This window comes from Pan troglodytes, chromosome 9 (assembly GCF_028858775.2).
Source record: "Pan troglodytes isolate AG18354 chromosome 9, NHGRI_mPanTro3-v2.0_pri, whole genome shotgun sequence".
In the NCBI taxonomy this organism is placed as follows: Eukaryota; Metazoa; Chordata; class Mammalia; order Primates; family Hominidae; genus Pan; species Pan troglodytes.
This window is the reverse complement of record NC_072407.2, coordinates 33,637,874-33,660,855: the sequence shown is the minus strand read 5'-3', so window position 1 is coordinate 33,660,855 and position 22,982 is coordinate 33,637,874.

Below are 22,982 nucleotides of genomic sequence, written 5' to 3'. Positions count from 1 at the left end.
CCCCTTAAGAGGTTGGGTGAACATGTTCAAGTTATTTTTCCCTCTACAAACTTCAGTTTCCTCTTCAATAAAATGAATACAGCAGAAACCCTCATGTGAATATTGTGACTAAATAACAATAACAACAATAAAACTATAGAAAGAGCAACATTTGTTTGGTCCCTGCTATTATGAGGCACTAATACTGTTAGTTTTTTCAGACAGCATGTTTTTAAATTTTTGCAGCAATCATGAGCAGGCTGTTGTCCTCATTTTCCAGGTGAGCAGACTGCAACTCAGAATTGTTATATAGGTTTCTCCAGATTACACACACCTAGTAGAAGGAGAAACCTAACTCAAATCCAGTTCACACGATGCCTTTACCTATGGTTCACTAACTTCAAATTCCAAATGCAACTATTGCTATGATCAATAATAATAATGAGGAAAGCAAACTTTTTTTTGATAGTCTCTATGTGCCAGGCATTATTCTAAGTAGAGTATTTGCATTATTTAGTCATCACAATAATTGTATTTATGGAAATTTTTTTTGTAAATTTTATATGCTATTTAATTCCAGCTTTTATTATTTATTATTTAAATGAATAACTAATAAAAGTATTTAAATTAATTATTATTTCTAATTTAAATAATTAAATAATAAAATTCAATTAAAAATTTTTTTTTTGGACACAGGGCCTCATTCTGTCACCCAGGTTGGAGTGCAGTGGTGTGATCTCAGCTCACCACAATCTCCGCTTCCTGAGCTCAACCAATCTTCCCACCTCAGCCTTCTTAGTAGCTAAGACTACAGGTGCCTGCCACCATGCCCAGCTATTTTTTTTCTTAATAGAGATGGCGTTTTACCATGTCGCCCAGGCTGGTCTCAGACTCATGAAATAAAGTGATTCATCTGCCTTGGCCTCCCAAAATGCTGGGATTACAGGCATGAGCCACCAAGCCCAGCCTTTTTCCGAAATTTTAATTTAAACAATGCTTTATAATATTAAAGCTAAATGGGATGTTAGAGGTTATTTAATCTTCTTCTTATTCTTAAGACTATCATTTAATTTTCTAAACCACTATGGGCATGCTGCTTGGACTGGATTGTTTATAATTCTAGACTTTACCTTGGTCAAACTGTTTAGAAAGCATAGCTCCTAATGACATTTATTTTATTTATTTTTTCAGTTTGAAGTTGTTTAATTAGAAGAGCACAAGGCTTAATGAACTTGTAGCCCCAAATTCCTTTTAAATAATCTTGTGGTCAAATAGCAAGTCATCTGATGGTGTATGTGGAAAAATTGTATTTCTACTTTTCACTGATTTTTTAAAAATTTATTTCAATAGCTTTTGGGGTACAAGTGGTTTTTTGTTACACGGATGAATTATATAGTGGTGAATTCTGAGATTTTAGTGCACCTGTCTCCTGACTAGTGTACATTGTACTTAATGTGTAGTTTTTTATTTCCAGCCCCACTTCCACCATCTTCCATCTGAATCTCTAAAGTCCATTATATCACTCTGTATACCTTTGTATAACTCATAGCTTACCCTCCACTCGTAATTGAAAACATACGGTTTTTGGTTCTGGACTCCTGTTTACTTCACTTAGAATAATGGCCTCCAGCTCTGTCCAAGTTGCTGCAAAATACATATTTTGTTCCTTTTTATAGCCGAGCAGTATTTCATGGTATATATATATATATATAATCACTTTCTTTATTCACTCATTAGTCAGTGGTGCTTAGTTTGGTTTCACATCTTTTTTTTTTTTTTTTGAAACTAAGTTTCGCTCTTGTTGCCCAGGCTGGAGGGCAATGGTGCGATCTCGGCTCACCACAACCTCTGTGTCCCGGGTTCAAGCGATTCTTCTGACTCAGCCTCCCGAGTAGCTGGGATTACAGGCATGTGCCACCATGCCCGGATAATTTTTGTATTCTTAGTAGAGATGGGGTTTCTCCATGTTGGTCAGGCTGGTCTCGAACTCCTGACCTCAGGTAATCCACCTGCCTCAGCCTCCCAAAATGCTGGGATTACAGGCGTGAGCCACTGCACCCAGCCTGGTTTCACATCTTTGCAATTGTGAATTGTGCTGCTATAAATATGTATGTGCAAGTGTCTTTTTAATATAATGTCTTCTTTTCCTTCGGGAAGATGCCCAGTAGTGGAATTGCTGGATAGAATGGTAGATCTAATTTAGCTCTTTACGGAATCTCCATGCTGTTTTCCATAGAGGTTATACTAATTCACATTTCCATCAGCAGTGTATAAGCGTTCCCTTTTCCCTACATCCACACCAACATCTATTGTTTCTTGACATTTTAGTAATGGCTATTAATGGCATTTATTTTAAAAGACACATAGAGCAGCAAACAATTACCAGATATTACCCAAAACGCTGGAAAATAAGTTTTAACTTGAAATAAGACAGGCACCTTTTTTGTGTGTATTTACCAAGGAGTAAATATAACAGGGGCTCATTGTTCTCAAAGACTGGTCTTTGGTAGCAAACACTCAGTTAGAAAACTTGTAGATGAGTTTATGACACAATAAAAAGGACAGGCCTTTTTAGGTGTCAGGAAAATTGAATCTTAAGTCATACTCTGTCATTGGCTTATTCTGTGGGTTTGTCTTTAATAAAACAGTTATTAATTCATGCCATACATATTTATTGAGTAACTACTAAGTGTGAGGCCCTATACTACAAAATGATGTAAAAGATGAGCAAACATTGAAATAGCCACTTGACCTTGGGGAACTGGCCTTATGAGGTTAATCTGTGACACATAGCACCCATAGATAATGTGTCTGGCACATGGCAGAAGTTCAATACACTGTATCTTCTTTTCCATTTCTCAGGACAGAAACTTCACTTTTCTTATTGCCAATTTCTTCATCTAAAAAATAAAAATGACAAGTTTCAGGACTGGCATCATGGAGAGGATGATTTTCAAGATTTCTCCTGGTTCCAAATTTCATGTTAATTCCAGGATAATAATTGGGCACAGATGCAATATTTATGGTATTTTTGGTGGGTGTAGTTCTGCAATAAGAGGACAAGAAGTTGCTTTTTCTGTTTAATTTTTACTTCACTGTTCTATTTTAATACCATGAATTATAAATCCATGCAATATGCAATCCAGTTTACTGGCTTACCTTGTGAAGAATCCAGTTTGAGACTTGCATACAAAGTGAAGTTTCACTGAAAACATTCCATGAACCAAATCCACCTCCTGCTCTTGTCTCTTGCAGGTGTCCCAGACTCAAGCTGCGCTCAGCCTTCATCACAGGTAAGATATGAATTTCATTTTCTGTCCAGAAGCAAACTTATTTAAAAAGCATTTCATTTCTTTGTGATGAGCTTTTGTATATAAACCCTAACAATTTTTCCATGTCAGGCCACAGTAGGCATGCAATTCAAGGTTGGTATGAAAAATACATCTCTTTGCCTTGAATATAATTAGAATTCAAGTGTTGTGATCTGAGTCAAGGCAAAAAGGAGCTACTGATTATTGCAGTATTATATACCATTTTAAATAACTTGGTTTTAAGTGGTTGAATTTTTTAATTTCTTATGTGGCCTGACATATTTAAACGGACTGGTTATCTATCATTTCTCTGTGAAAATTGTCTGCCTGAAAAGTTTAGGAGTAAGTTTAAATTCTGGTGACAGAATTTTCTCCTTAGCTAGTCATTCAAACTCTGTAATTGGAGAGATCTTTTTGAGATTTTGGTCAATGGATACTGCTTTCATCAGTTTCTAGATCTGAAAAGCTTTGCTACTAGCTTATTTGCAGTGTTGAGGCAATAATGTCATACGTGTGTAAATAATAATAATAATCCCATCTCATATTAAGGTATGTAAAATTTTTAACTCAGAAAATCCCTTACAATAACCCTGTGAAATAGTCAAACATTATTATTGCCAATCTTCTGATATTTAAAAAAGTTAGAAATTAAAGAATGAGCAAAATAGAATTCAATTTTTATACTTTACAGAGCTCATGTTGCAAACTTTAAAAAGTCTACTTTAACTCCTATCGCAGTTTGTAATTATTATTTAATAACGTTTCTCTCCAGATTATAAGCTTCTTGAAGTCAAGATCCCTCTATATGTTTTTATATCCGTGGAGCCTAGTACATTGGTTGGCTCATTGCTGTTGTTCAAATGTGTGTTAAATCTCATCATAACACATGGGTAATTTTGACTTACTTGAATAAAGTTTGACTCAACTTGAACAGATTGAGGATTGTTATGCATATAAAATTGCTGAAAAATACGAACATAAAAGATTGAGGCAACCTTGCTGTCACATCCAGAACTCGTTTCAATAACTTGTTAAGTGATTCAAGGATTTGTGGCCTTCTTTGATTAATTTATTCACTCCCTCATTAATTCATTCACTAATTTATAATATATTTATTGGGTGCCTATTATTTATCATATACATTATTAGAACTTGAATAAGCTACTTTCTGTCTTCTGCTTAGGCCTGTTTTTCTTCATTAATATCCTGGTTTATTATCTTAGCCCGTACCTGAACTTTGAATGATAAGTGAGTTTCAGAACTTCTCATGCCTCCTTATTTCTTGCTGTAAAATAGAAATTATGATTCATGCACTTGTTCTTTAGGGAGAGAGATGACTAAGGAGCAATTACTTTGAGATAAATGTTTTGATGACAGACAAGTGGAAAGCAGAATGAGTTCATGATGGATGACCTCATTTCTAAGAGAAAGAAATGATTTTTGGAGCTGAGCGATACAGATTGGCCCTCTGCTTTTGTCAAGGTCCCAAGACTGTTCCTCTTTCTTCCTCTGTCTTTTTCTTAGGAGACACCATTTAGGTTTCTTCTCCTCAGTGGGCCATAACTCTTTTTTCATTTCTTTTTTCTCTTGTTCCTAACACTTATTGACTGGTCTGTGCTACTCCAGCCTGTTCCCTGCTCTACCTAATACAAGAACACTCCAAACATAGCCATGACCTTATCCAATACCTGTTCACAGTCATTCAGTGTCTCCCATTGTCCAAACCTACTAGTCAGGCTTTCAGAGCCTTCTACTTTCAGGCCACTTTTACTTTAGAAAAATTATTTCCCACAACTTCCTTTGCATCTGTCTCAAATCAAACAGATCACTTATTATTCTGTGTTCTATATTCGCTTAGGAAAGGCTCCTATGTCTTTGTTCATTTTAAGCCTGTGACGACCTTTCTCTCTACCTTCTCTGAATCCAAATTCTACCCAAGCTCAAAGACTCAGTTACTATTTCAACTCTTTTCTTGAATCATTCTTGGTCTCCTAAACTAAAATAATTTTTCTCCTCTCTTTGAATGCTAAACTCCAAAGGACTTTACCTGTAATAGTCTTATAACACTTACAAATTTTGATAAAACACAATGATTCATGTAGAGTATGATAAAATTCTAATCAGTTGTACAAGTTTATTTCCATTTCTATGCTAACTGTATGATGAGGTAAATGTTTTATTCCTTATTGTATTTATTATATTTACAGTTTACATTGGGGGTGGGCATTATTTTTTGAAAGAATAAATGAATGAAATATTGAGTGAATGAATGAATGAATAAGGTACCTCTAGAGGAATGTCTAAGCACTCCCATTCTGCCCCATCTTCCTTAATACCACAGTCAGTGTATAGGAGAACACTACTTTTTATAAAATGATCAGATTGTTGGCAATCTCAACTATTTAAATACAGCAAAAAATCTGAAATTAAGTGAAAAATTCCTCTGAGCAGCAAGACAAATAGCAATCACAACTTTTTTTAAGTTGGTGCACATCCTCAAGCTAGCTGGCGCTTATTTGGTTAGTATTAGGTGTTAACTTGGGTTACTGTTTTAATGAGCTTAGTTACTCAGTTTCCATAGAAACTAATGGCAATAAGAAGGGTCCATGAGGGAAAAGAAAGAATAAAAGCAAATAGTGTGACTTATCACATTAGCCTGGAGAGCATTGCTGTTGCAGTGTTACAGCTCTGAGAAGTAATTCAACAATATTTATCAAATACAGTTTATTGGAGATTTGTATTTTCACCTGATAGAAATATTTCCATCAAAAATGGCCCACAAAAGTTGTTAGTTTTTTAAGGGGGTCAACTTCAGTTATCTAGACCTGACAATTGTAAGAATACCTTACTGTAAAGCATTTTGATGTGTTCAAATGACTTTAATATAAAAACCATGAATGGTAAATATTATTTCCAGTCTAATAAAGTAAGAAGAGAGGCTCAAAGAGATTATATAATTTGGTTAAAAAGTGATAAATTAGTCCAGGCACGGTGGCTCACGTGTGTAATCCCAGCACTTTGGGAGGCCGAGGCAGGTAGATCACCTGAGGTCAGGAGTTCAAGACCAGCTTGACCAACATGATGAAATCCCATCTCTACTAAAAATAAAATAATAAAAAAAAATAGCCAGGGGTGGTGGGCACCTGTAATCTCAGCTACTTGGGAATCTGAGGCAGGGGAATCACTTGTACCCAGGAGGTGCAGGTTGCAGTGAGCCAAGACTGCGCCATTGCACTCCAGCCTGAGCAACAACAGCGGAACTCCATCTTAAAAAGAAATCATAAATTAGTTATGTGACTGTCAAGATTTAAATGCAGAAATTCTGTACCCCCCATTTTTAAAATTTCTTCTGTATTATAATGACACTTATATTCCATATTGCTTCTCTTAATGCTTTTGAAAAAATTGACATAATTCTCTTTTGGATCAACTCTGCAAAGTGACAGCTTGGCCGGAAACCACCTGGTGGTATGATCATTTCGAAGACCACTTAAATTTTAGGGTTACTTAAGGAAGTCGCCTGCCTTAGTCCAGAGCTGTATCCTGAAAGCTGCTGTCTTTGATGCCATGAGTTATCATTAATTTCAGATGTCTGTTTTGTGCTTTGGACATTATCCAACTTCTAGTACATGTTTCTCTTTGCCTAAGGGCTTTTTCTAGAAAATGACTCTGCCATGGACAGTAGGCTAGAAATGCTGGGTAATTAGTGCCCTCAACCAATTACTGAAGCCAGTGAGCACATAAATATGTTAACTCCTTTCATCTTTAAGTGATACACCATCATTTCCTGGAAATTCCCTACAGAATAGCTTCAGCCACCCAGCATGGTTGCTGATTTAACTCAGCTTGTATTTACTGCCTTCCCTCCTCATATCACTTTCTGGTGTCCTTGAAGGTTATCTCTGCACTTCCTGCACAAATTTCTTGCACTCAAATCCTTGTCTAAGTCTACTTTTGAAGGAACTCACAAGAAGACAAACATATCTGGAAGAATTACTATGCTTAAAGTACATCACTTCATCTACAACTCTTAATAATAAGAAGTAATACTATAACAATAACTGATACCTTTGAGGTTTATTATGTGCCAGCCACAATTTGAAGTGTTTTAAAGTTTTACCTTATTTAATTATCATAACAGCCTTATGAGATAGAAACTAGTACTGTCCCCATTTTACAGGAAAAAATAGCTGAGGTTTGGAGAGAGTAAGTAGGTTAAATAAAGTCATTCAGCTTGGCAGTGATACAGTCAGGAGTCTCTTGCTGAAGCCTAGTTCTTAATCCTAAATAAATTAATTGATTTATGCTCAGATGGACTTAAAGAAAGAATAAATAGATATAAAATACATATTTTCTTTATCCTTCTCATTCTATTACAGTAAGGTGTACTAAATTAAGAATTTTAGAAAAGAAGTAAAGTAAAATTTCAATACAATTCAAAGATAAACTGATCAGGGGGTCCTGAGAACAGGTTTGACTGGACTCTGGGCTTGGTAAAACAAGTTTGAGGAGAAGGACCCAGCTCTTTGCCAGCAGGCAATGCACAGAGAGATGGCTTTCTTCTCTGAGACACCCACCTGCAGATACCTAAACTCTCTATTACCCTAAGCCCATATCTTTCAGAGACCCAAGAAGCAGCAACTACTTTTAGTGTCAGTTGGAATGTGTAAATATTTAACTAAAATGATGAAGCTTGGAAAAGCCTGGTTTCTCTGCCATTCCTTTTAGTGTAAGGGAATTGGTGATTAGAATAAATAATCATTCTGAAAATAGCTCCATCTCATTTGTTCAAACAATTAAGCCCATCAAGGAAGTTAATTTATGAGAGAAATGACATACGTGTTGGCAAATTGTTCTGTTCATCTTGAGAGCCTTCATATTTTCTCATTCCCTATTTTATGTCTTCCTTTCTGTCTCTATTATTGTTTATGCTATCACTTCTCAGTGTCTTTTGGGAACTGTTGTTTCCTACAGCTAGTTTGTTTTTTTCCATTCCCAAATTCATGCACAGATCTATTTTGTCTACTTGCTTCTAAGGACATGTTTGCTATCTCCTCTCTCCCAATTTGGAAATGACCATCTGATTTCTTCTCTTCTGGCTTTGGTCTGCCACAGTCATTTTTTATAAAACATCCCTCATACATCTTGCATTCTGGTATTGATTGGGCATAATTGGATAGATTCAGGTAAGTAAAACAGAAGCAAAGGACTCTGACACATATAAAGAAAAGAAAATAATTGCTATTTTAAAAGCCAACTGTACTTTAAACTGCTGGGGTACGTGGAAAAAGAATTCTTTTTAGAAAGATATTTTCTCCTTTGCTTATGACAAACCCTTCTCTGGGCTTGTTTGATATGAAAACCAAAGTCTCCTATCTCTTGTCCTGTTCCCCACTGCCTTGATATATATGGCAGAAACTTAGATGGAAGCAGCACCTTTGAGCCTGGTAAGAGGTAGACAGGGATCTGGGGAATCCTGAGATTTGGAGAAGATGGAGGAACAAGATTACAGTAGGAAAAAAGGTGTAGGAAGACAGCAGTGAGTTGGAGCTGAAGGCAAGAAATTCGGGGAGATAATCCTGGAAGAAATTATGCAGAGAGCTTATAGAGAGTAAAATCCAAGGTTCAGTATATATATTTTTACCTCTTCTGCACTCTGCTGAAACTCTTTTCTGTAATCACTATGCATCAATAGAAAACATGCTACATGCTGCCTTACATTGACGGTGTTTAGAGGACTAAAGAAAACGGGACAATGTCTAGTGTGGGGACCAAGAGATGAAAAAAAAACGTAGCCACAGGATGCATGCAGGTAAATGGGGTGATAGAAATCTAGTGAGAACAAAACTTCAGAGTTCAAGGTGGGCTGGTGAACTTGTTTGTGTCCCCTACCAAACACATGCCCTGCGTAATCAATTCTTCACATTTAGGCAATAAAATTTAAAAACACAAACCTGATCAAGTCATCTCTTACTTATAGCCCTTGTGAGGGTTTCATGAAAAACTCCTTACAATGATATACATGTCCCTTTATGCTCTTACTCATCTCTACAACCTCATCTTGCTACAGACTTACCCTCAGCATTTGTCCTTCATCTACACTGGCATCTGTTCATTCCTTCCAATATGCCACATTCCCCTTGCCACGGGACCATTGCACATGCTGCTCCATCTGTCTGAAACGTGTTCTCTACCCTCTGTGAAAAGTTGGCTTTTTATCTTAACTCAAGCATCCCTTCTTCAATGAAGCTTTCCTTGCCCTCCCTGACCAGCCAGTCTCTCAAAGAGCCCTGTGCACCTCTTCTTTAGTACATCTGTAGCAATTGCCATTGCTCAATGGTTTGTGTGGTCACTTGATTAATTTCTGTCTCCTCCACTAATCACACAGCTCCATTCAATGGTTACATTAGGCCTGGATGAAAGTTGTATCCCAGGGCTTTGTTCAGTGCTAATCATATCATAGGCACTCAGTAAACATTTGCTGGAGAAAGGAGGAAGGGAAAGAAACAAGGAAGGAGGAAGGGAATGGAGAAAGAAGGAAGGGAGAAAGGAATAGAGGGAGATAATAAATAAATGCATTCATTAAAGGCCTCAACAGTCTTCTCTAAAAATATGCATTAGTGAACTTATAGTTTATTGTCTGGTTCTACTATAAAGACAAGCATTTGAAAGAGTGGATTTTTTTTGTGGTTTTCAGAATGGACTAAGAGTTCTATTTCAAATGCTATAAAACCACTGAGGGAAAAGGAAGAACTTGTTAAAATTGGTAGTTAAGGAAATTCCTTACCTATTTAGTTAAGCTTTATTCTGTGATAATGATAATGAAGATGATGGTGATGAAGATGAGTATATAAAATTTCTTTTGATTACCCTTCCTAAACTCTTTTGTGTGTATGTATATATTTTCTGTGTGTATCTGTGTATATGAAGAAAGGAGAACTTTTCCACTAGCCATAATCATTTAGCACCAACCTAAAAACCTTGTGAAGAAGAAGAAATTCTCGGTCAATCTGACAGTTGTTTCTGCTTAGCAAAGAGAATGATTTGTCAAGAACAAGGACCATACATGAATAATGATCTAATAATTTTACTTTCTTTTCCAAGTTGCATTTTGGCAAAACAAGCTCTTCCTCTAGGGTGTTAGTTGGCTGTTATTAAAGTATTTTATCCCCAGGTACTACCCTATGGCATTGGAGTTTGAATTAGGACTGTTTGCCAGGTTAGAATTCCTAACCTGACTTTACCACTTAGCAGCTATGTGACCCAAGCTATTTAACCTGTTTGAAACTCAGTTCTCCAGTCTTTACAATGAATATAATAAGTTCATGTCAGGGGGCTGTGATGAGTGCTATGTGAAATGATATATAGAAAACCAGGTGCAGAGTGGATGCTTAAAAGTTGCTCCCTTTTTCCTGTCTGAATTCTATTTTCTGAACATATTTTCTTCCTTCATAGCTTCTGCAAGAAGTGAGCTGGTTCTTTAATTATTACTCCACGGTGCAGGTGAGTTGCCTTTTGTACCATGAAAGGGAAAAAATAACATTAGTAGTCTTTCTTAATTGACCCTCCTGAGATGGATCAAATGCCAGCTTCAAATAGGAGCAGCTTCAAATACAAGGGGCTGAAGTTAGATATTAAATTCTTATGAATACAGAGAAAGGAGAATTCTCTGTGACCAAAGGCAACTTTTGGTGAGCGGTCTAATGCAGCATCTCTGAGAATAACTGCATCATTTTGGTTCCTGTCTAGCTAAGAAAAAGGGAACACAGAGCTTCTCTGACTTCTCCCTCCCTCCAGTCATACCTTCTTCCTCTCCTTTCTGGAAGCTGCCAGAGAGGGCTCCCTAGTACTGGTCAGAATATGTAGAGAAACTGTCTTTCTTCTTTTCCTGCTTTCACTCTTCCTCCAAGATTATTCCCGCAGAGACCTCTCAGAGAGACTCTTCTCTTATTTGCCAAGCTGTGTCTAAACCGTATGAAATAGTTTAATGCCACTTTGTGGCCCATTTCATTTATGTTTCTCCTCTCATTCAGAAGCACCATAATTCTCCAAATTGAATTTTAAATGAGACCCTGTTCATTGACCACAGGGACAGTCAGTATATGCATAAACTGAATCAAACCACTTTTCTCAAGTAATTTGTCTTCACTCTAGCCTGCAATTGTCTTTTAAAGCTGGGTAACAGTCTTAATTCAGACTTCAACTTGATAGTGCCTGGGGATTAAATAACTTAATGGTCAACCAGAGAAGTTTATTTTGTAAAAGTAAAATGAGGAATGGAGATGGAGTCATTATATTATTGTCCACTAGTGGTCAGGAGAGGAGTTGCTTGGGTCAGTTCTGGATGGCATGGGCAACTTCTTGAAGGTTAGACATGAGATCTCTGCAAAAAACTTGCATATTTCATTCTCTGCTCTAAGAACCTGTTGAGTTAGTGAACATTATTACCCCTATCTATTTTATAGATGAACTCTGAACAGAGGTCAGAGAGATTAAATAATGTGATATTATTTATAGTTATTAAGTGATAGAGACATAATTTTAATAAGAGCTGTCTTTCCCTAGAGCCCAAGATTATATCTGACCATTATATTATACTGTGAGGTAGCATTTCTTAAAAGTATTCATTTGTGGAGACTTAAATAAAATGATAGCTAACAGTACCAGGTGATTTGGGATAAATATAAAACAGGCAGAGCAATTCATAAACCCTGAAGGTATCTCTGATGAGGCTCCGTTCAGATGGCAACCTACGGCACCAGACTCTGGGGCCTTGTCTAAAGGTCACTAGGATAATTAAAGTCTGTCTCCGATTTCGATTTGCCATACCAGTGAAGGCTGATTAAACTGCAAGTCAAATAAAAACCTTAGAGCCCACTCATACTTTTGTCCCAACATCAAAAGTGTTCTTTTCACTCTATTTACCAAAAGAGTTCCTTAACACGGAAGCTTCCAGAACTTGTCTTATAGAAGTTTCTGGTCATCAGGGAAGACTTTAAGATGGCATATTTGGAACGTCATAAAAAGTCTTCAGTTGTTTCTCCTTCTACTTTCAAAATTTCATTCATTCATGCATTTAACATCTCTTTCTTGATTGATTACTATATATAGACAACATATATGCAGCCCTCCTCACTTGGCCTGATCATTATTCTGGTCACCATCTATTCTGTAGTAGACCCTAACACCTCTCTAAAATTGGCCAGCACATCTGCCACTAACTCCTTCCACATTTTGCAGAAAAGTAGATACTATAATTCAAAGATAGACCAGTTACTGAAGTTTCTTAGTGCACACATCTTTAAAATAGAGGCAGATACAAAGAAGTAGCTTGGACTTGATAGAATATCAGATGTCTTCTATTTCTAAGGTTCTTTAATTCAACAGCTCTGGTTTTAGCTACACTCAGCAAAGTTATCTCATGATTTCATTCAGGTTTGAGAGCCTTAGGGTTTTCATTTGTAAAATAAACAGCCTGGATACATTTTTTTTCCAGTACTATGATTTATCCAAGCTCCTGCTCTACTTTGCCCCAAAGTACCTCCATGAGGTAGCTGCATCTCCCAAATCCCCACTGATTTTGAGAAAGGCACACTTTTTCTCATTGGAGGATGCAGTAGCTTAGGAGAATTAGGAGTCTGGGATAAGCATTTGACCTGCCTCTCTTTTCCTTCATGGGAGGCAGTGTTGGGTGGATGGGGAGGCAGGAGACAAGGTGGTGAGGAGCATGAGTCCCAGCTGCAGACCATTCTGGACTGAATCATGACATCTTTCTTGATGTATGACCTGAGGCAAGTTATTTAACCTCAGTTTCTTCATCAGAAAATGAAGCTAATAGTAAGCTTTACATGAGATGAGGACAACTAGAGGCAACAACACTTGGAATAGAGCCTAGATCATAGGGAGCAGACAATAGACAACAGCTAATAGCTCTTTCTGTTTTGAGACGGAGTCTCACTCTGTTACCAGGCTGGAGTGCTGTGGTGTGATCTCGGCTCACTATTACCTCCGCCTCCTGGGTTCAAGTGATTCTCCTGCCTCAGCCTCCTGAATAGCTGGGACTACAGGCACGTGCCACCAAGCCCAGCTAATTTTTGTATTTTTAGTAGAGACGGGGTTTCACCATGTTGCCCAGGATTGTCTTGATCTGTTGACCTCGTGATCCACCTGCCTTGGCCTCCCAAAGTGCTGGGATTACAGGCATGAACCACCGCTCCCGGCCAGCTCTTTGTCAATCAAGCAAGCAGTCAGTCAACTACTGTCTCCATGTTTGGGAACCTGTGAATCTAAGGGTGAACCTACAGTTAGGGCTTCACTGGGGATGCTGGGTCCAAGCAGAGGCAGCTGGAGGGCTTGTGGAGGGGATTAAGACAGGGCTTAGGCTGTGGCTTCTGCTTCAAGCCAGTGGGAAGAATAAGAGTATATGACCCTGTTTCCAGAATAGAAAGATAATTCTTTTGTCTCCCTTTCTGTATTTATTCAAGCAATTCAACACATTGCTTCCCTTTTTGTTCCCATTCTCTTCCTCCTCCCTCATGCTTCTGTCTTTTAATTCCTCCTTCCCATCCTTTCTTCTTTTTTCTCTCCTGTAGTAAATTTGATGTAAATTCTAGCCTTGGAGTAAGAAAACACCTGGGCATGGTGGAGGAGGTGAAGGGTATATGGGAGTTAAATGCTAGGCAGAGGCAGAGTCTATTTTGGCCTTCTTTCCTTTTGACCTGAAGCCATGCATCTCTCATTGCTGGGAAAAGGCCAAATAGGCTTGTGACTTATTGATCAAGAATGGAAGAAAGATCATGCTGGCAGGAGGTGGGCTGCACTGCATCCAAATGAGCAGGGCCTCACTATGGAAGGCCTGAAAGGAAAACTTAAGTTATTCCAATGGAAGCTGCAGAGGAGACTCGAGCTCTAGAACTGAGAAGAGGGAGAACCACTCTGTGGTCAGCCCCAGCCTGAAGGGAAGTTATAACATCCAGCTTCCTTCTGTTCCAGGTTGGTAGTGGATGGGACACCTGGCTGGGGTGGGGAAAGGAATCGTGTTATCTCAAGAGCTGAAGTGGGGAAGGCTTCAGAGAGAGCTTAGAGGCTTGCCTGTCAAGAGATGCACTGGGATTCACAAACTTTGTCTCTGCCTGTTGCGGTTTCTAGTGAAAAAAACAAAATGTAGCTTCATCAACTAATCTCCAACCTTGCTCCCAATCAATATCCAGGTTCAGACAGACATTAAAATAAGCACTTCCATTGTGTATTGAGAGCAGCTATTTAATAGAATAGCTGTGCCTGATGACAGGGACAGAAATAGGGAGAAAGCTATGATTACTAGGCAGTGTGAGCATCTTGTGTTAATCTGTTCCCATTTCATCCTCCTGCATGTTATCTCTTTGATTCTCAAAACAACCGTGGGTTGACAGAGCATTGGCTAATAGGAAGACAAATATACATACACAATACATACACAAATACATAGTCACAATATGACAAAACTATACCCCACGGGAAACAGACTTTACAGTTCCATAGATGTCAGAAGTGACCTTAGGCATCCTCCACAATTTCTCAGTCAAAGCAGGATGTTTTCTGCAATAACCTGGGTGAGTGAGCATCCCACCCTTTCCTAAATGTCCCTATTAACAAGAATCCCACTGGGATTTTTTTTTTTTTTTTTTTGTGGTGGTTGTTGCAGCCCATTTTATTGTCAGTAGCTCTAGAGAAGTCAACCATACCACTGGGTTCCTGCTTTTCAATATTTCCAGGCAAAGTGGTGATGGGAGAAATCAACCATTTATCCTTTTATCATTACTAATCCCATTTAGTTTAGATCTTGAGTGTCTAATTCCAACAGCCATGTTTCTCCTGAATCCCTCCCTCAACTTTCTTACTTTTCTGCAATGTCACCACTGTCACCACCATTGACTCCAGCTTCAGATTGGTGGGACTTGTTCCAGAAGAATGGCTGTACCTTGAGTATTGCTGCTGTCTTCCTTAGAGCTACCATTCTGCTGAATGACACAATTATTTCTGTGACAGTTAATGGTGTTTTTCCTCCATAATCATTCTTTGCTTCACAAAAGATACCTTGTTTTTCTGCTTTATAACTTTCTATAGGAATTTATTCTGTGTTTCCAGGGAAGGGATTAGAGGTATTCTGGTGAGGTGAGGGGTAACATCTTAGGTTGGATACTCAGATTTTGTTACCTATACCACAACTGTGTATCAAGACAAGGCACATTGTTCTTAGTGTGCCCACCCTCCTGGGCTGGCTTTGCCTTCTCAGAGCTCCTTAATTCACTTGTAGGAGTTGAATGAGTCTTCATCTCTTCTTTAGCCAAAGATCTTTTAGTTCATAGTGCCAAGTATGTTCATCCATTTTTGGTCCCTTTAAATGGTCTTACTCTATACAAACAGAAGAGAAGAAAGAAAAAGCTGAGAAAGTTAGCCCACCAGAGTAATTGTTCAGATTTTCCCATTCTAACATTGAGCTCCTCCCAACTCCTCAACCCTCTCCTGGTTCTCTTGCCTAGAAGATACTTTGGGTGTTTTTCTTTAACACTGTCTTTCAGATAAAATCCTGAGAATGACCTACCTAACTTTATACCAGAGAAAAGTAGAAGACAAACTCTCTTCCTTTAGCCCTGTCTTTGAGGATTCTGGTGATCCAGTCAGACCCTCCTGCCTTTCTCCTAGGAAAAAACAAAAATAACCCTCCTCCCCCACCAAAAAAAAATGGGCTCAGAACCTGAGCTTTAACTCCAGAGTTCCCTTTGCTCTTTCTCCACTGGTCAATCAAAACATGAATTAGGCTCAAAGTAGACTTTCTTCACGGACATAAAGGCAAAGCCTATCCCCAGTAATATCATTGGTCTTGCTTCTGCCTCATGGAACAACACAAACATGCCACCTCTCAGGTATTAAGGCATTGGGCAAAAAAGAAGAGTTAGGGAAAATTCAGCCATGCCTAAGGCGATTCTTGTTTGCCATAATGAGTTACTCAATAGCATTTCGTCATATACTGTAGTCCCCTATTGGAATTTAAAGATGATATGAAGAACACTGAATGGTTTTGTATTCAGAAAAAGGTTTACTTCCATTGCACTGACAGCAGGCTCATCTCTAGCAGAGACATTTATGGCTGACTGAATTTCCACACGTTAGTCTCAGCTCCCTTACTCCGCATTGTTTTTTGACTTTCTTTGTAATGAGGAGAGGTCAAGTGACTCTGGGCAAGGGCTGTAAATCTGAGTAATGCATATCACCTCTGGACCAAAGCATGTAAGAGTCTGTATGGAAACTGCCTGGATCCTGAGTCACTGCCGCAGCCAGCTTCCCCAGAGTCACTCAACTTGCTGGAAGCAGACTTTACAAGCACAAGAAGCAAGTATTTGTTTTATCATATCACTGAGATTTCAGGCCTATTTTGTTGGCACAACAAAGCCTAGTCACCATGACTAGTATGGCATCTTTGTAATAGTCCTTTAAAAATGTCCACTTGTCTTGTGTAATTGTAATTATGTTCTCTGGAGCCCGACAGCATGCTTCCTAAGAAGGAATGTCAAACCCATCAAAAGTCTTCTCTTTAAAAGCAAAGAACAAGGGGATGTTCTTCAGCGTTAAGTAGAACCATTGAGTACTCAGGGGCCTGAATCTAGAAGCCTCCTTTTCTCCCACTGTCCTTGCCATATACTCTGGTTTATCTCAGAGCTGCTGCAGCAAAAGGCAAGCTTAGGAGAGAAACAGCATATCCTTAATTCCTGGGCATGCTGAACCAAGGCTGCTGAAAGTAATGAGAATGCTATATGCTTGATATGGGATCTGGGATTTAAAATCTAACCGACACATATTCTCTGTGGAGACTTTGTGGCTGCAGCCAGTCTTCAGGTTTCAAGCCCTATTTTGCTGCCCATCGGAAACTGCTCTTGCGTGAGAGCTAGACAAGTACTGAATTTTCTACTCAGTTGCTGTCAGTAGTATCTGATAGGTATCTTCCCCCCTCTCTCCTCTCCTCAGGAAGATTTATCAGGCTGTCTTTCTAGTGCTGCCATTAACTAGTTTTTTAGCCTCCCTAGAGAGGGAAAGAAAACCAATGTTTATTTAGCATCTAACACAGGCCACAAAATGTGCTAGTCACTTTTTTTTTTTTTTTTTAAATATGCCCTCTCATTCCTAATAGGCAGTATAGTGACAGCCAGGTAACACAGATGAAAAGGAACAAAGGACTTTGAAGTCTCAGAAATGTTGGTTCAGAACCCCAGGTCTGTATTAGTGGTATGACCCAGAGCTAATCTCACTGAACCTATTGCCATAACTCTCCAAGGAGCTAATCCTACCTCAAACACCACTATTGTGAGAATGAGGTACTTGGTGAAATTGTGTGGTGCTGTCCCTGGCATGTACTAGGGACTCAATAGCAAGCTCCTTAACAAGCCTATGAGAAAGATCTTGCTTCCATTTTACAGATGAATTATGGCTCATAGAGAGTAAATAACTTAGCCTAAATCGTGTCATGGGAGAACTGGATGCCAAATTCAGGTCTATCTGATTCTGATTTCAATGCTGCTATGATGGCAGAGTTAAATAGTTATGACAGAGATGCTATAGCTACATATTCAAAATATTTACTGTCTAGCACTTTAAAGAACTAGTTTGCCATATCCAGAATTGACAGAGTATAGAATCGTTGCATATTAAATAATTCTCATGCATAGAAAACATTCTTCAAGGACTCTACACTAGTTAAACAATGTTTGTGGCAGAGAAAAAAATATTTCATATTTTAATGTGCTTTATATATAAAGAAGGTAAAGCATAAGACAATTCAACATGTTGAAATTAATAAACATACAGTTCAACTCCCTAACACATCTGGTTAAGCTACAGAAAGTAAGACGAAACTTTATTTTATAGATTGATTGTTTTTCCTGTGGGAAAATGATAACAGGAATGTTACCAGACAGCTTCATGAGCTGTGATCCAGAGGGAATAGTTCCCCATCAACCTCAGGAGGCCTGACTGTGTTTGCTTGGTCATCAAAGACTGGAACATTCTGAGAGGACACAATGTGCTTTAATATAGTGTTGAAGGAAGTGATAAATTCTAGGACTCTCTGAATTATTTCTATGTAACCACAAACAATTTGATGTTTTACTACAAAAAGCAGGGCATTCTATTTTGATTGAATAAGAATGGTTCTTCATTCCAGGGAGTATTTTACCTCCTGTGTCTTTAATGTCTGCTTGATAAAATCACACATTAAATTATTTAAAACAGCCAAGAACCAATAAGGGACTTGCTGACCTGGCGCTTAAAGCTTAAAAATCTAATTTGCCTTTCCTTCACTGCTAGCAGATCAGACTCAGGTTGAGGGGGATGGAAACTATTGGACATTTTAGAATCATTTTGAAGAGCTGAGACTTGGTTCACTGAATCTCATCTATATCTGAATAGAATGAATTTCATTATTGATGTTATCACAATTGACATTTCCCCAGGTTTTCATCTATTCTATCCCCAGATTCATTACCTTTTTCAAATTGTTAATGTACTAATGTACTGAGTTCTGGCGATTTCCACTGTGATTTTTATCTATACAAGAATTTTCAGAAATGGTGAAGGTTAATCTATCACCAGCTGTTAGGCTAGCCTGGAAGGACAAGCTGGGAGACTTGCTAGAGTATTTGTGCCTTCTTTAAAGATGCCATGCTGTCCTAAAACAATCACATGCATTTTACTTAAAGAAAATAGTTTTATAATTATTGAAGACACTTAGACTTTTCCAAGCAAAGATGGAAGAATAGGAAGTTGGCCATTTTTTCTACAATCAAATTTGTATTCAATGTTTAAAATAAACTTCACCTTTTAATTGTACAGAGAAGTGTGCTGATTATTTGTTTTTCCTTTATTGTTAATTTTAACACCAAAACAATATTTCCTTTTCATTTTCTGTAAACATATAAATATAAGTACTTTGCTATTTCTACGTATAACTTGATGTTTCTGAAGTTGACTTCAAATATAAGTACTTTGCTATATCTAAGTATAATTTGATGTTTCTGAAATATTAAAGGAAGTTTGTTTCACCTAGATTCATTACATCAGAAGGGATAGTTCAACTAAACTCTGTCTCAGTAATGTGGATAGTCACAGTCACATGGTATATAATTAAAGCAAAAATGCTGTATGGCTATTCTGTTCCTCATAATTATTAATATGTTCAATTACCATGGAGTGCTACTAACAGCTCTTAAAATAATCAGCCTGGATTTCAGTAGAAATACTGGATAGGAAAACTGCACTATTTACAAAGTTATCAAGATAACGAGATGCTGGCTCAGGAAATATGATTTCTAAAGTAATTATTCTTACTGGTTGCACGGCCATCACATTTCTTAGCAAATTACGTTTTTTTTTTCTTTTTTCTCATTGCAAATTACTTATGATCCTACATGCAGAACTCTATTCCCCTGCCCCGTGCTTCCACCAAATTAAGCACATTATAAATTCTTTGAAGCAAGTACTTTTTAAAAAAATCATTTTTGCCTTTCTGTCAGCTATTATTTACACTTTCTTTTACTATTCTTTTAGTGGTCATTCTATCTATACTTGTGATTCTCAAAATGTGGCTCCCAGATCAGCAGCATCAGCTGCATCAACTGCATCAGCATACCTAGGAACTTGTTGGGAATGCAAATTATCTGGCCCTAGTCCAGACCTATTCCTTCAGAAACTCTGGAGATGGAGCCCAGAAGTCTTTATTTTAAGCCCTGCATGTGAGTATAATGCATGCTGAAGTTTGAGAACCACTCAAACACTATACCACACTTCTTGTCCCCTCTCCTTATTTTATCCTATGTGCTCTATGTTCCTTCCTTGTTTCCTGGTAAAAACAGCATTTTTTTTTCTTGTCCTATCTCAAATGCCATCCTTGTTTTCTCCCTTATCAGAATTCCCTTAAAATAAAAAATATATATTAAAAATTACAAGACATATATCTATGAAACCTTGCTTTATAGTTGTTTGGTAACATCTATTATCTCCTCTCCAATGATACAAGTCCCAGAAGCAAGGCACTATGTCCTTATATTCTATTGGCATGTAGCCCAGTAGCTGGTGTTCAATCAATAACTGACTGCCTGCCACATCTTGTCTCTAACACATACCCTTTACCACTACAGACTTAGTTTTGCCTCTGAAACTTTTTCAATACCGATTCACCTCTTTGCAATATTTTTCACTATCTTTATGCTACGTAATTCTTATTAAGCTCCAATTCTCTCCCTCTTCTCTCAAGAACTTCCCAATCAAAGTTTGTCTGAATTTCTACTTCTAGCTAGGAGATGAATCCACCCATCAAAAACAACAGAAAAAGATGGATAGAGTAATTAAAATACATTGTTTTAAGGCATCAGAGAAATATTAAGGCATCTGCATAGAAGGGTTACATCTCAGAGAAAGGAAAAACATTGTGCTAAGTGAATGGAACATATTACCCTGTCTTTCTGAGAGATTCACTGATGCCTAAGAGTCATGACTCAAGAAGTTGAGATGCTGAGTAGTAAGTTGCTACTAAGAAGCTAAGAAGTTCAAAACAGCTTTTTGACAGTCTCATGTGTTTGTGAATATTTTTTTAAAAATGAAGCTCAGGGCTGCCTAAGCAGCTCATACTTGATGAGTCAAGATACAGGACAAAAAGCAAGCACAGAAAAGTGAAGTCGACATCCCAGACTTCTCTCATCTTCATCACATTTGCCAACCATAAGCAACATGGACTTATATATGAAGAAGTCAAGTTAAAGGGGGGTAATTAAGTAGTTAAGCAGATAATTGGAATTTTTGGCAGTCTTACAGGCTATAAACCTAAATGTTGGAGTTTTATTGACTAAGAAGAGGGACCCCGATAACCCAAGCTTTCAGCTGGGGTCCCTGAAAGATTACATCATAGGAGTAAAAGTAAACCAGAGATAGATTAGAACTTACAAAAAAAAGAAAAAAGACATTCAACTTTGAAATATTTTATACTCTTGGATTAAGGTGACTTATTCTTTGACTTTTAGACATGAAGACTCATCTAGAACTTCTAGAACTACTTTATTTAAAATAAGTGCATTAAAAATTACAAAGCTAACCAAAAGACACAAAAAGATAATACTAATAGAAAAAAAAAGTAAGAGAAATAGTGTCCTTAAAAATAGTTATGATTAATATGTCTAAGAAAGCAGATGGCAAGATGGAGGATGTCACAAGTGAATAGAAATCTTTTTTTTATTTTCCGTTTTGAGACAGGGTCTCACTCTGTCAGCCAGGCTGGAGTGCAGTGGCGTGATCTTGGGTCACTGCAGCCTCCACCTCCATGGCTCAAGGGATTCTCCCAACTCAGCCTCCTGAGTAGCTGGGATTACAGGCATGCACCACCACACCTGGCTAATTTTTACATATTTTATAGAAATGAGGTTTCGCCATGTTGACAGGCTGGTGTTGAACTCCTGGGCTCAGGTGATCTGCCTGCCTTGACCTCCCGAAGAGTGATTACAGGAGTGAGCCACCATGCCTGATCAATAAATATTTTAAATACTAAATAAAAATTTGAGACCAAAATATGACATAACTAAAATTAAGAAAGTAAAGATTCATGTAATACCAGATTTGACAAACCAAAGAGAAGATTAGTTACCTGTAATACAGATTAATAGAACAGAGAAAAAAAAATTGATCTGAAACAGAGAAAAAAATTGATCTGAAACACAGAGAAAAAATAAAATACACAAAAGAGCATTAGTGGCATTTAGCATATAGTGAAAAGGCCTAATCTACATGACATTAAAGTACCAGAGGAAAGGAGAAAATGAAGTGAAAATAATATTTGCAAAATGAAGAAAGATAATTTCCCAAAAATAATAATAAAAAAAAACTTTAACTCAAAAACTAAAGAAGTTCTATAAACCTCAGTCGGGGTAAAGCTATGGAAAACAAAGACAGTGATAAAATCTTAAAGCAGCCAGAGGAAAAGTTATCTTGCTACCAAAGGAGTAACCATAAGAATTATAGCTTATTAGTCAACAGAAATGACGAATGCTGGAAGAAAATAAAAAGGCATTTCTAAAATCCTAAAATAAACTAACTATAAGAGCAGAATTTGATGCCATGCAGGATAGTATTTTGAAAATTAAAAATAAATAAAGCTGTTTCCAGATAAAAATAAATAAATCTTACAGAAATAATTGAAAACAGATCTACACTTAAATACTGACATGGTCTTCGAGGAGGAGGAGGTAATTCCAAAGGGAAAAACAGAAATGCAGAAAGGAATCAGAAGTAGCATAGTGGGAGGTTGAATCCCCCTACTACTAAGTTGGGTTTCAGTTTGGTTGTTACTGTGGTTGCTCTCAGTGCACCACATTCCTCAAATTCCTCCAGGCATCCTCTCCGTGGGGGATGGGTTGGTAGAAGGTAATTCTCAAAGTTTCTGTTACGCTGCGATTGGCCAAGACTTAGCTATAATTACAGGCGCATACTCTTAAGTTGGGGTTTCAATCTTGTTTTCCTGTTAAGCTAGGTTGCAGTTAGTCCACAAGGACTCAAATATAGAAGTCCTTCTCAGGCCATATTCAGTTTGCTTGTTTCTGTTATACTGCAATTGGCCAAGACTCAGCTATAATTACAGGCACATACTCCTAAATTGGGTTTTCAATCTTGTTTACC